Source organism: Ascaphus truei, chromosome 5, assembly GCF_040206685.1.
Source record: "Ascaphus truei isolate aAscTru1 chromosome 5, aAscTru1.hap1, whole genome shotgun sequence".
In the NCBI taxonomy this organism is placed as follows: domain Eukaryota; kingdom Metazoa; phylum Chordata; class Amphibia; order Anura; family Ascaphidae; genus Ascaphus; species Ascaphus truei.
In genome coordinates, this window is record NC_134487.1 from 181,073,570 (window position 1) to 181,086,765 (window position 13,196).

At 46.5% G+C, this 13,196-nt stretch overlaps 1 long non-coding RNA gene across 3 annotated transcripts in view; it reads left to right on the forward strand.

Moving 5' to 3' along the window:
• Nucleotides 1-13,196, forward strand: part of LOC142495643 (uncharacterized) — a 30,401-nt gene that overhangs the window by 12,784 nt on the left and 4,421 nt on the right. For all 3 annotated transcript variants that reach the window (XR_012801783.1, XR_012801784.1, XR_012801782.1), the window contains one exon: nucleotides 502-681. This is a non-coding gene — a long non-coding RNA (uncharacterized LOC142495643). The remainder of the gene's footprint in view (nucleotides 1-501; nucleotides 682-13,196) is intronic.

Consider the following 13,196-nt stretch of genomic DNA (forward strand, 5'->3'; position numbering starts at 1 on the left):
ACACGGTCTGGCACGTCATAATAATAATAATTTGTTTGTTCTTGTATAGCACTGCTAGTTTTTTACGTAGCGCGTTACAGAGACATTATGCAGGCACAGTCCCTCCCCCGTAGAGTTTACAATCTATGTTTTTGGTGCCTGAGACACAGTGAGATAAAGTGACTTGCCCAAGGTCACAAGGAGCCGACACCGGGAATTGAACCAGGTTCCGCTGCCTCAATGCCAGTCAGTGTCTTAACTCACTGAGCAGCTCCGTCAGCAAAGCATTTGAGAAACAGGAGACCAGAACACTTTTATTTTATGTTTTTATTTTTTTTATGCATTAGGCTCATATAAGCTTCTGCGGGGATTGCAGCTTTAAAAAAAAAAAAATACAAAAAACAGTTTTTAATCAACTTTTTTTTAAATGGAAGTATAAACAGTTTGACTGAATTTAGAAGTTGCGATCTTTGCTTCACATTCATTGTGATAACTGTGCTTTCCTGTTGTATCTTTAAACAGGCAGCCACTATTTTTTCCCCTGTGCTCTGCAACACACAAACAATCTCTGAACACCATTAACCCTTTGGCAGTGCAAATTCCTCCAGAAGAGAGAGGGTTAATACAGCCATTACACACGAACCCCTGGAACAGCGTTGAAATGGAGAGGAAAGAATGCCACGTTTCGGAGCTGCCGCAGAGGTAACCCTGAAGATACCGGTTTTAAAATGTTCATTGTTAGGTGAAGACATTTCAGCGAAATACAAGAGATTAAAGGATTACTAGGTGGGAGAAAACAAAACCTTATAATGTACGTAAAAATTGCACCTCTAAATCCCGAGACGTCTTCTAAGCAAGAAATCTTATTTTGGGATTAGGCGAGACATCAAAGTGTCAAAAGCTTTGTAGCTGCAAAGTTAAGAGCACCTCTCAGCCTGTAAAACCCCTGGGATAGAATGGTTGGGAGGGGTTTCTTTTTTTCAGCTGGCATATTTGCCCCCCTCTTGTCAGAATATAACTTATTTCATACATTATGTATAGCAAAACAGATGACACTTTAAGTAAAGTTCGAAGCGTGTTAATGCTGAAATTCTTCAGCGCTTTGAAATGAAATAATAATATGAATGTTAAATAATTTGAGGTCCCTCTTAAATATGGCCACCACTGTCGCAGACAGCTAAAGAGGAATGCATAGGATTTTCTATAGGCGTCATTTCATACGCTCCCTTTGATGCAAAAAGGGTCTTCGTGTATATTGCTTTCCAGCCCACAGGCTAAACACATCTGAATAGGTTAAGCAAGGCGTCATGGCCGAGTGCTTCTTGTATATTGCAAGTCAAAAATCCTTTTTGTTTTTTGTTTTTACACGGATCACCTTTAAGATGTCTGCTCTTATGATTTCTCTGGTCTACCCCGGATAAGCACTCACATGGCACAATCAATCAGTCCATGTAAATGAATGTTCCAAATCATGGAAGGAGGGCAAAACGCAACAATTATTTGACACTACAGGTAGTCCTCGTTATCCAACGTTTCCCTTTACAACGAATGGCATATCCAACGCTTTACAATGCAACCCCAAGGGCCGGTTTTCGACGCCGGGATGCGTTATCCAACGCTCACCGCCACTGATTAACATGGGACTCACTTTACAGCGGTTTCACTATCCAACGCTGCTTCCAGAACGGATTCCGTTGGATAACCGAGGACTGCCTGTACCTCCCAATTTCAAAGTAACCCTACTGGATTTTTTCCAATAAGATTAAATGAAGAGAAGTGGCACCTATTATAATGATAATAAAACTAGGTCAGTAGAATTAGTTTTAAATGATTCTTTAATAAACATCTAAACATGGTAACCAATTGCTTTAGATTTAGGGTTTTTACAATAGTTATGTAACATCTTTCAGTAATTCATGCATCCAAAAAAATGTTTATTCCCCCTTTTCTCTTTAAAGTAACAAAGCAGATAAATATGAAGGGCAACTTGATACGTGATGGGTATACACTTCATAAAAAAGTTAAAATCGTATGTTCCCGATTAATCAGGATTCCAAAAGTTTGGAAAGAAAAGTCAATGGATTTTACTACCATCAATTTGTATTTTCAGTTGTATGTGCTTATTATGTTCAGCTACTCAAAAGCTACAGCAATACCATCGTTTTGAATTTCACACATTAACAAACAGCAAATGAAAATACAACTTGTGAGCACATTCACGTCTCAGACAGGTCTGCAATTCTGCTTTTCGTCATTATCTCTTAGGCTGCGGTCCCAGTCATAACTGTGATACGCGCGCCCGGCGGGGGGGGGGGGGAGGGGCGGCGCGTGCACAGCGCTAACCGCGATCTGACAGGGAGCGAGGGAGTTTGCGACGGGAGGGGGCGTGCTCGGGGATTTGCGGGGGCGTGGCCATCACGTCACGCCTCAGGTTCGCCCTCATTGGGTGAACCGCCAGTGGGGGCGTGGCCACGCCTCCGTCGCAAGTTTTAAATTCAATTTCATTGAGTTTAAAAAATCTTGCAGCACGGCGCGGCTGCACCTTCAGCGTGAAGGTGCGTACTGGGCCCTTCCCCATTGAGGGGCGGTGCTTACACACACAGGCACGCCGAGCCGTGCGCTGTGGCAGTGACTGGGACCGCAGCCTTAGCATACAGTGCTTCCACTGCAGCTAGGGATTCTGGGAAATGACATGCAAGTGAGCATAGTCACCTTTTGCTTCAAATCCATTTTGACATGAAGCCCTATAAGCTTATGCCTGCCGTATTACACAGCTTTTGAGCACAGCCTGGGTTAAGTGCATAGCCAGTAAACCTACTCACATACAGCGGGGTTTCGACCTTTTGGGTCTCAGTGTGAAGATGATTGTACTGGCTCTGCAATTTGAAGATGGAATAGGTTTCAACCACACTTTAAATAAGTTATGGTGGGTAAAAAAAACTGCAAAACGATTCTAGATGAACAAAGTTATGGAGAAAAGAAATAATGTATTCATGATTCACAAATAAGTCTAATTTTGAGAACGTTACCCATGTAGTTCTGAAAGGGCCTGCAACACATTGCTTCACAGTCTCTGGACTAAAGGGGTTAGGGATGACTGAAAGTTTCTGGAACTGGGACAACTTACTGGTGCAATATTCCTTGATTTTGCAAAGGCTTTTGATACTGTTGATCATGCTATGTTGCTTAAACTCCAGAGCTCTGGAATAGGGAAGCATGGTTTAAACTGGTTTCAGTCCTACCTATCAGTTAGATCTCAACATGTGTCCATCTCTGGCTCTAACTCCAACCCCTTGGATATCACCTGCGGTGTCCCGCAAGGCTCTGTTCTGGGGCCCCTACTCTTCTCAGGCTTCATCAATGATCTTCCCACAGCTTGTAAGGCCGCGCTTATAGTGCTGGCGACGCGACCGATGACGTCACCCGTCGCCACTAGCGAAAGTTGCAATTTGATTTTTTAGTGACGTCGCTGGCGACAAGGCCAGTGACGTCACTAAAGGGGGCGGGCTGCGCAATTTGATTGGTTTAGAGACAGTCACATGTGGCGACTGTCTCTAAAAAATCAAATTGACCCGGCTTCCAATTTTTCAGTCGCTCTGTCGCGCTTACTATAAGCGCATGCGATGTTGTCAATTGATTTGTTTTGGAGCGACATCGCGTCGCCATCGCATGGCACTATAAGCGCAACCTAAGGGAGCTTCAATACACATGTATGCAGATGACACAATCTTATATGCACGCAGCCCTAGCCTCTCCGACCTTGAACACGTACTTCAATCTGACTTTTTGAAAATCGAAAATTGGATTTCCTCAAACAAACGGTTTTTAAACACTGACAAGACTGAAAGAATGGTATCTGGGACCAAGACTACATTTTTAAAGCTTCCAATGAATGAGCTCCAGATCAGAACCAACGCTAATACCATCCTATCCTGTTACTAGCTTCAAATACTTGGGCATATGGTTTGACTCCCATTTAACATTTGGGATGCACATTGAAACCCCCACATCCAAATCCTATGCCAAACTAGGTGTACTTTATAGGAACAAATCCTCCCTAAGTCTCCTGGTCAGAAAGCGTATCGCACAGCAGATGCTAATGCCAATTATAGACTATGGGGACATAGTATATGGCACGGCACCCCAAACCCACCTTAGCAAACTTGATACTCTCTACAATTCAATATGCTGTTTTGTCCTCCAATGCAACTTCAACACACATCACTGTGAAATGTTGAAAGAACTAGATTGGTCAGCACTTGAGTCTAGGTGCAAAGATTATCTTTCCTGTCTTGCCTTAAAATACTTTCTGGGCAAGCTACCCAGCTATCTGAACAAGCTCCTCACCCCTACCACATGCAGCACTTATCATCTGAGATCTGACTCCAAAAGACTGTTCATGGTCCCAAGGTTCAACAAAGTATCCGGCCGCTCCTCCTCCTCTTACTGTGCACCTCACAACTGGAATAATCTACCGGAGACTTTCACAGCCGCCACCAATCAGAGTTCTTTCAAAACTAAAGCTGTTTTAGATTTTAATCTGGTCTGTAACTGTTACATTCATCTATAACATATTATCTCTTACTGTATTGTATGTCTTTATTTATGTAACGCCATGAAGGTACATAGCGCTTCACAGTAGTAATACATGAGACAATCGCATGTATAACAAATAACAGATCATGGGAATAAGTGCTTCAGACATAAAAGTAACATTTAGGAAGAGGAGTCTCTGCTCCGAAGATCTTACAATCTAATTGGTAGGTAGGAAGAACGTACAGAGACAGTAGGAGGGCGTTCTGGTAAGTGCGTCTGCAGGGGGGCCAAGCTTTATGTATCATGTGTATAGTATTAGTCATGGTGCTACTCATATGCTTCCTTAAGCAAGTGTGTCTTAAGGTGGGTCTTAAAGGTGGATAGAGAGGGTGCTAGTCGGGTAATGAGGGGAAGGGCATTCCAGAGGTGTGGGGCAGTCAGTGAGAAAGGTTTATGGCAAGAGAGGGCTTTAGATACAAAGGGGGTAGCTTAAAGACATCCTTGAGTCGGAATGGTGAATAGCGAGAAATTAGGACTGATATGTTAGGAGGGGCAGAAGAGTGTAAAGCTTTAAAAGTGAGGAGAATTGAGTAGAGATGCGGGATTTGATAGAAAGCCAGTAGAGTGATTTCAGCAGTGGAGAAGCTGAGACAGATTTAGGAAAGAGTAGAGTGATTCTGGCAGCAGCGTTTAGGATAGATTGTAGGGGAGACAGGTGAGAGGCAGGAAGGCCGGACAGCAGGTTACAGTTGTCGAGACTGGAGAGAATGAGGGCCTGAGTCAGAGTTTTAGCAGTTGAGCAACAGAGGAAACGGCGTATCTTTGTAATATTGCGGAGGAAAAAGCGACAGGATTTAGAGACGTTTTGAATGTGACAGGAGATTGTGAGAGAGGAGTCGAGTGTGACCCCTAGGCAGCGCGCTTGGAATGTCTTGTATCTATTGTACTGTATAACCTTGCTCACTTAATGTAACAATGTATTTGTAACCATGTATCTGTCATCATAGCTCTGAGCCCAGGACATACTTGTAACTAACTCTCAATGTATTACATCCTGGTAAAACATTTTATAAATAAATAAATAAAGCCAGTTACAAACATAAGTTGTTTTATGGCTCATGACACTGACCTTATAATACTTCTAATTATAATGCATTGCAAAATGCAAAAACATTTCTGGCGGTTTTGGATCCGCCTCGGATCAGCCGGTTCCCTTGGCCACGGATTAGTCTCAAAAAGAGATATGTGGTGAGTTGGTGCATCACAAATCAAGCTCATCAGTAGTATAAGTCCATTAAAAAAAAAGAGAAATGGAAACGGAGTGCGGAATTTAAGTGGTTGTTTTTTTGAACATCTGAAAATGTTAATCTGTTTATATTTACAACAGACAAATAGTTTAGTGGTGATGATTGTCAATCTTGTTTGCTTAACCCCAATGATAACAATTTAGGCACACTCCTTGTTAAAAGATTATATATATATATATATGTATATATATATATATATATATATATATATATATATATATATATATATGTATATATGTGTGTGTGTGTAGCCCCCTTTCCCCTGTCACTAAAGGAATTACTGCATTTACCTGTTTGGCTACCAGAAGGCCTAAGCCTCCACCACTGGGAGCCTGGGGTAATCTGTTGACTTGGTGCAGCACCTCCACCTGTGAGGGATCCCAGCATAGCGGGATAAACCCTTCACAGGAACCAATACCAATAGTAAACACACACATGGGGTATATATCAACTGGTTTACTAACATAGAATACGGCAGCCTGTACCACACCCAATACCATACACAGAGAGTGTCCCCAAAGTACATAGGGTGCTTGGCACCAATATCCCTGGTGTCCTTTCCCCACAATGTCCGTCCCACCCAAAGTGTAGGGAGTAGCGCTACCCCGTGGACCGTTGGTGCACTTAGATGTGGTACCTGCCCGGGTACTCCAGTACCCGGGTACTGCCGAATAATAACTAGGATCCGTCTGAGCCACCGACGTAGTTCTGTCCACGTAGGCGTCCGCCTCTGCGAGGGGTGAACTCCCGCTGGAGGGTCTCACCTTTAAGAGTCTCTTATCGTGGGTGGTCTGGTCCCAGCCCACAGGGCGCAAGTCACCGTGCGACATCTTGACACAATTGCCTAACACTGCTATGGCTATGGGGAAATATCCCTATCTGGGGGCCTTTCTCTGTAGCAGCCACAAACTGTCAGTGGTTGGGGCCTAAGGGGTAATCTGGGCCTAGTCCAGGAGCCACTGGCCTCCAACTGCCTCCGCGCGCTCCTTCGCGTAACAACTGTAGCAATCTCCCCTCCCGGGAGCCCTATTGGCTGCTGTGTGTCACATGGTTTCCTGCCCTAAGGCTCATGTGAAGTGTTGTTCCCCTGTGAAGCCTATTATAAGATGGCCGCCACAATTTATGCCATTTGCGCATGCGCCCCGCATGCTATTGCGCAACATGTAATGGCCGCCGCACTGACTGCGCATGCGTACGGCACTTTAAGATGGCGGCGTCATGATTGGCGTTCCACCGCGGAGCTCCGGCGACCTGATCGCCAGCCTGCCTGATTCCCTGCTCTTATCCGGGTCCGCTCGCAGCACTGGCAGCACCCGACAGCCCTGCAGTAGCCTCCTCACCCCCCCCCCCCCCGCTCCCGCATCGGAGATAAGGGGGACTTGGCTACATCCTCTCTCTGGTGGAGACTCCAACGTCCCTGCTTGGGAACAACATACCACAAACATTTAAATAATAAAAATGCAGGTATATGATACAACTTAACACATCCATAACTTTAAATAATGTTGTACATTGCAACAAACATATTTATAACTGAGGCTAGCTTGCTCCTAGCCAACTGCTGAGACTCCTAATAGGGTGCCCCTAACGAATCATATGCCCCTCTAGTGGGAGGACATCTCGCTCGCTTGCTCTTGCAAGGCTCTTCTTCAGTATTTCCCACTTGGGAGAGTCTATCATAGTCCTGGTGCCTTGGCCCATCTCTAAGAGGCAACTCAGTCTCTGCAAAGTCTCTACTTGGCACAAAACTTGGGCTTCTGGGATCCAGAGGATGGCTTGTTGAAGCCACTTGTGAGGGTACATGAGGCACAGGCCCATTACCCGGTGCTCCTTCGGGAGGTGCCCACCAGTCTCCATTGTAGTTGGTGGAGGTTCCTTCCAAAGGATCGTGGGTGGATTCTGTTACTGAAGCGGGAATCTCTGCGGACTCTTCTGGCTCACTAGCAGTTATTATTGTCTCTGGTTCAGGGTCACTTTCTCCCACTTGGAATGGGCAACAAGTGGTTTCTGTGCCACACCCTTACCCTGCCATCCGTGTCTTGTATGCAGTAGACAGGGAGGCCTGGCATCTGGGACTCTACTTCGAAGATCCCGTCGCGCCAGCAGTCGTCCTAGATTGCGCAGGAGACCAGCGTCTCCGGGCCAAAGTTTCCGATAGTGGACCTTGTGGTCATACCGTTGCTTGTTGCATGCGTTCAGATGGGCTGAGGCCTTTCCCGCTAGCTGATAGGTGCGGTGCAGGTTATCCTGAAGTCATTTCACATATCGGTAGTGAGCCATATTGGGTACCCCATCAGTAGATGCCCAGAGACGGATGTCTACAGGCAGTCCTGCCTCTCACCCGAACATCATGAAGTATGGTGTGTACCCCATAGATTCATGCCTGGTGCAGTTGTACGCATGCACCAGCGCTTCAACGTGCTTGCTCCATTCGGCTTTCTGAGAGCCCTTTAGGGTGCCTAGCATGTCTTGCAATGTTGTTAGGTTGAACCTCTCCGGCAGAGCGTTTCCCTCTGGATGATATGGAGTGGTTCTAGAATACTGAATATTCAGCAAGTTGAGAAGCTCCTTGATAAGCTTGCTCTCGAAGTCTCTTCCCTGGTCGGAGTGCATCCGATTCAGCAGACTGTAATGTATGAAATATTTCTCCCACAGAACTTTGGCGACTGTGAGAGCTTTTTGATCTTTTGTCGGGAACGCTTGAGAGTAGCGAGGGTCGTGATCTGTCACTACCAGGACATTCCCGATGCCTCTTGAATCGGGCTCTAGGCACAAGAAGTCCATGCAGACTAGATCCATGGGACCGGAGCTTTTTAGATGGCCCATTGGGGCTACGTGTGTGAGCAGCGTCTTCCGCTGGATACACCTCAAGCACTTCTGGCAATGGCGTTCTTCGGACTCCCGCATCTTGGGCCAGAAGAATCGTTCCCTCACTAATCCGAAGATCTTATCTACCCCTTGGTGTTCGTGGGTGTCGAGCAGGGACCGTAGGACATGGTACTGCAGACTTCTGGGCAGAACCAACTGTCAACCAACTGCCAAAGACACTCCTTCAGCGGCGCCTGTCTCCACCCCCAGGGTGCCTAGGAACTCGGCTCCCAATCCTGGCCTCAATGCCAACCATGATATCCGGTGCTACAACTGTGGCCGAAACTCTAGGGACTGCTCAAAGCCCAGAAGACCCACCACTAGTACCTCAACTTTCACCGTGCAGACGACACAATCACTCTCCCCTATTGGGGAGCGTTCCGGAGCCCAGCCCAGACGAAGCACCCCAACCGGACGCCTACAGTCGGGTGGGGCCGGCCGCAATTATAAGAGTCCTCGTAGAAGGTATATATTCCTAGGCCTTGCTGGATTCAGGGTCACAGGACCATCCTTCTACGACCAGAACCTGAAACATCTGCCCTTGCAGTCAGCGGAGAAGATGAAGCTGTTGAGTCTAAGCAATGAAGACTCCCCCATTGACGGTGTGGTGCAAGTACGATTAAATATTAAATATACTGCAAGTGAATACCAACAAGACCCACCACATGGAAGTGGAGGCTCTGATATATCCCGAGCCCCGTGGTAGCTTCAGACAAGATGACATCACTTCATCCAGGATGTTTCAGACAGATCCCTTATATCCATTCCTCAAACTCCTCCTCTCCTAAAGGCCCAGGCCGAGTCGCAGGGAAAGCCTTTAGCTTGCGATAGTGATGGGACTGCGATGACTGTGTTAGGGCTTCCACCAGTTGTGGCAGGGTCAACCCTAAGTCTGAGTTTCCCGCGGACAGGCGACGGTGGTAGTTGGGCTGGCATCGTGTTCTGTACTTGCACTGTACTCTCTGTGGGTATATAAATGGTTGTGGGGTCTCGGTCGGGATGGGTACCTCCAGCGTAGTCCCTGGACTGATGTAGGAGTGGATCAGAGTAGAGTAACTAACACCGAGCAAGGCATCGTATTTCCCTGGGGTAAAGGAAGGACGTGGAGTTTCCGCTTGATACGGTACTACGGGTGTGAGTCCTGGAGTGGACGTTGCTATTGATATTGACAGTTCAGGAAAGATTAACGGACAGCAGGGCTCCCGGAAAGTGTAGGGCCCGTGGGGTATCGGCCTCACGTATCTCGTGATCAGGGAAGAGTGGTGAGCGCATTTCAAGGTTGAGCTGCATATTGGAGGACAAATTCAAGGGCTAGTATTTGACCATCTCAGTCCCTAATACTATTTGTATCAACTAGTAATTCAGGGGAGCGCTGTAGTTTCCACATTTCCACTCACGTATCTCGTGGCTCGTTGCCATTATAATGATGTTCCAGCGGAAAGTGGGATCCCACTTTCAGCCTATTTGCTGGGCGTTGGCAAAACCCGGCAAAGGCCTAAGTTGGTCAAGGACTTCCCGAAGGGTTGTGTCGAACGGCACGTCCCCCACCGCGACCACGTGGCGGGGAGACTCGTTGAATTCCAAGGCCTAGTCGCGGACCTGTTGCTTGGAAAGGGAGTTTTTTATTTTTTCAATTTGCACTACTGATTCGGGCACCCCAGGTCTGAATCTTAGCATCGCATCCAAATGTAGCCCCCTTTCCCCATCACTAAAGGAACTGCCGTTACCTGTTTGGCTACCAGAGGGCCTGAGCCTCTGCCACTGGGAGCCTGGGGTGATCTGTTCACCTCGGTGCAGCTCCTCCACCTGCGAGGGAACCCAGCGTAGCGGGATAAGCCCCTCACAGGAACCAATACCAATAGTAATCACACACATGGGGTATATATCAACTGGTTTACAACATAGAATACGGCAGCCTGTACCACACAGTACATATAACACCCAATACCATACACCCGAGAGAGCGTCCCCAAAGTACATAGGGTGCTTGGCACCAATATCCCTGGTGTCCTTTCCCTCCAATGTCTGATCAACCGACGTAGTTCTGTCCGCGAAGGTGTCCGCCTCTGCGTGGGGTGAACTCCCGCTGGAGGGTCTCACCTTTAAGAGTCTCTTATCGTGGGTGGTCTGGTCCCAGCCCGCAAGTCACAGTGTGGCCTCTGGAGAACGTTGCCTAACACTGCTATGGCGAGATGACCCTATCTGGGGCCTCAGTGATTGGGGCCTAACTGGGACCTAAGGGGCAATCTGGGCCTAGTCCGAGAGCCACTGGCACCCGGACACTACCTTCACCTTCTGTGTCCTGCTCAAACTGCCTTCACGCCAAACTGTAGCAATCTCCCCTCCAGGGAGCCCTATTGGCCGCTGCGCGTCACATGGTTTCCTGCCCTATGGCTCATGGGAAGTGTAGTTCCCTCCGGAGCCTATTATAAGATAGCCGCCGCAACTTATGCCTTCTGCCCATGCGCCCTGTATGCTATTGCGCATGCGCGATATGTAATGGCTGCCGCACTGAATGCGCATGGTACTTTAAGATGGCAGCGCCCTGATCGGCGTCCCGCCGCGGAGCTCTGGCGACCCAATCGCGAGCCCGCAGGACTGCTGGCACCCGGCAGTAGCCTCCTTATCCCCCCGCACCCGCATCGGAGGTAAGGGGGACCTGGCTACATAAGAAAGGAGATAAAACAGAGCTAAGCACAGCAAGACAGCACCACACTTCAGGATATGTTTACAAAACATTTTCAGGATAAATGATTATACAAGTTTGTTACTTTTAAATTATATTCATTATTGTTTGGGTTATACAAGTGTGTCAATATTTGTGGTTATCAAGTGGATACCACTAGGCAGAGAGTCCCATCAACTTTATCAATTGTCTTCATGAGCACTATATGAAATGGACACAACACAAGCATCCTGACATTTATCGGATTTATCAAAACAAGCTGTTATAGTCATATTTGATTTTTGGAGCACCACAGTACCTATTACTTAACTGTCTTGCTACTTTTAAAGCAGCAATCCGCACTGATCACCATTTCTTTAGCATTTCCTTTTTTAACGTCCCCTTCTTGCCCTTCCCAATACTGTTTTCATTTGGCAAATCTGATGCTCCGTTAAAGAGATAAGAGTATGAAATATTAAACGTCTGGGGGGGGGGGATTAAAATGGAGCTCTCCCGGAACCCAATGGAGTCTAATGGTTACTATGGTAACCCCCGGAACATAATAATGAAGAAAATGAGAATTTTATAAACTAGATAAAAAATAATAAAATTTAAAATATCACTTATGAGCACATTCATGTCTCAAGACAGGTCTGCATCCCTGCTTTTCATCGTTATCTCCTAGGATACAGCGCTTCCACTGCAGCAAGGGATTCTGGGAAATGACATGCAAATGCACACACAGTGCCACCTTTTGCTTCAAATCCATTTTGACATGGACCCTTGCTTACGCCTGCTGCATTACACAGGCATTCAGAACAGCCTGGGTTAAAATGCAAAGCCAGTAAACCTACCCACAGACAGCTGTTTTGACCTTTTGGATCTCATCAGTGTGAGGCTGGTTATACTGGTTTGCAAACTGAAACTGGGATAGGTTTCACCCACATCTTAGATAAGTTATGGTGGGTAAAAAAAAAAGTGACAAAAAACCTCCACCGTATAACATACAGCACATCCACTGCAGCAAGGAATTCTGGGAAATGACATGCTTATAGGAGCTCATGTCAATATGGACTTGAAGCAAAAGGTGACCCTTTGTGCTCATTTACATGTAATTTCCCAGAATCCCTTGCTGCAGTAGAAGCGCTGTATGCTAGGAGATAACGGTGAAAAGCCGGGTTGCAGACCCGTCTGAGACATGTGAATGTGCTCACAAGTGATTATTTTCATTTGCTGTATGCTATTATACGGTGTAGGGTTTTTGTCACTTTTTTTTTTACCCACCATAATGTAATTATACATATCTGTTAATATCTTTTTACAAAGATTCGGGGGGCGCGGCCATGACGTCACAGAGCTGGTTCGCCCTCATTGGGAGAACCGCACACGTGACGCGCTTGCGGACGACAAATTCATATTTGCTTGCTCTGCAAGCAGCTAAGCGCCGAGCAGGCGCTTGCTCACGCTGGCCACACACATTGCACGTTCAGCGCCACACACACACACACACACACACACACACACACACACACACACACACACACACAGCAGGACCTTTCAAAAAGATATTAACAGTATAGGAGTTACACTCATATAGGCTTCTGGGAGGAATGCTGATTTTTAAAGGCTCCAGCAACAAACTTTTAATATATTAAACATGTTAGCGTTATTAGATCACCTTTCATTTGCCATCACTGACACTGTTTTGATGAACACTTTTGTTAATGTCACACTTCCCTCCCCCCCCCCCCAAAACAACAACCTAACACTCTTACCTTTGTTTTTCATCATATCAGAGACCTCTCCTTACAATCCTAATATTTCTTGACATATAAAAAGTT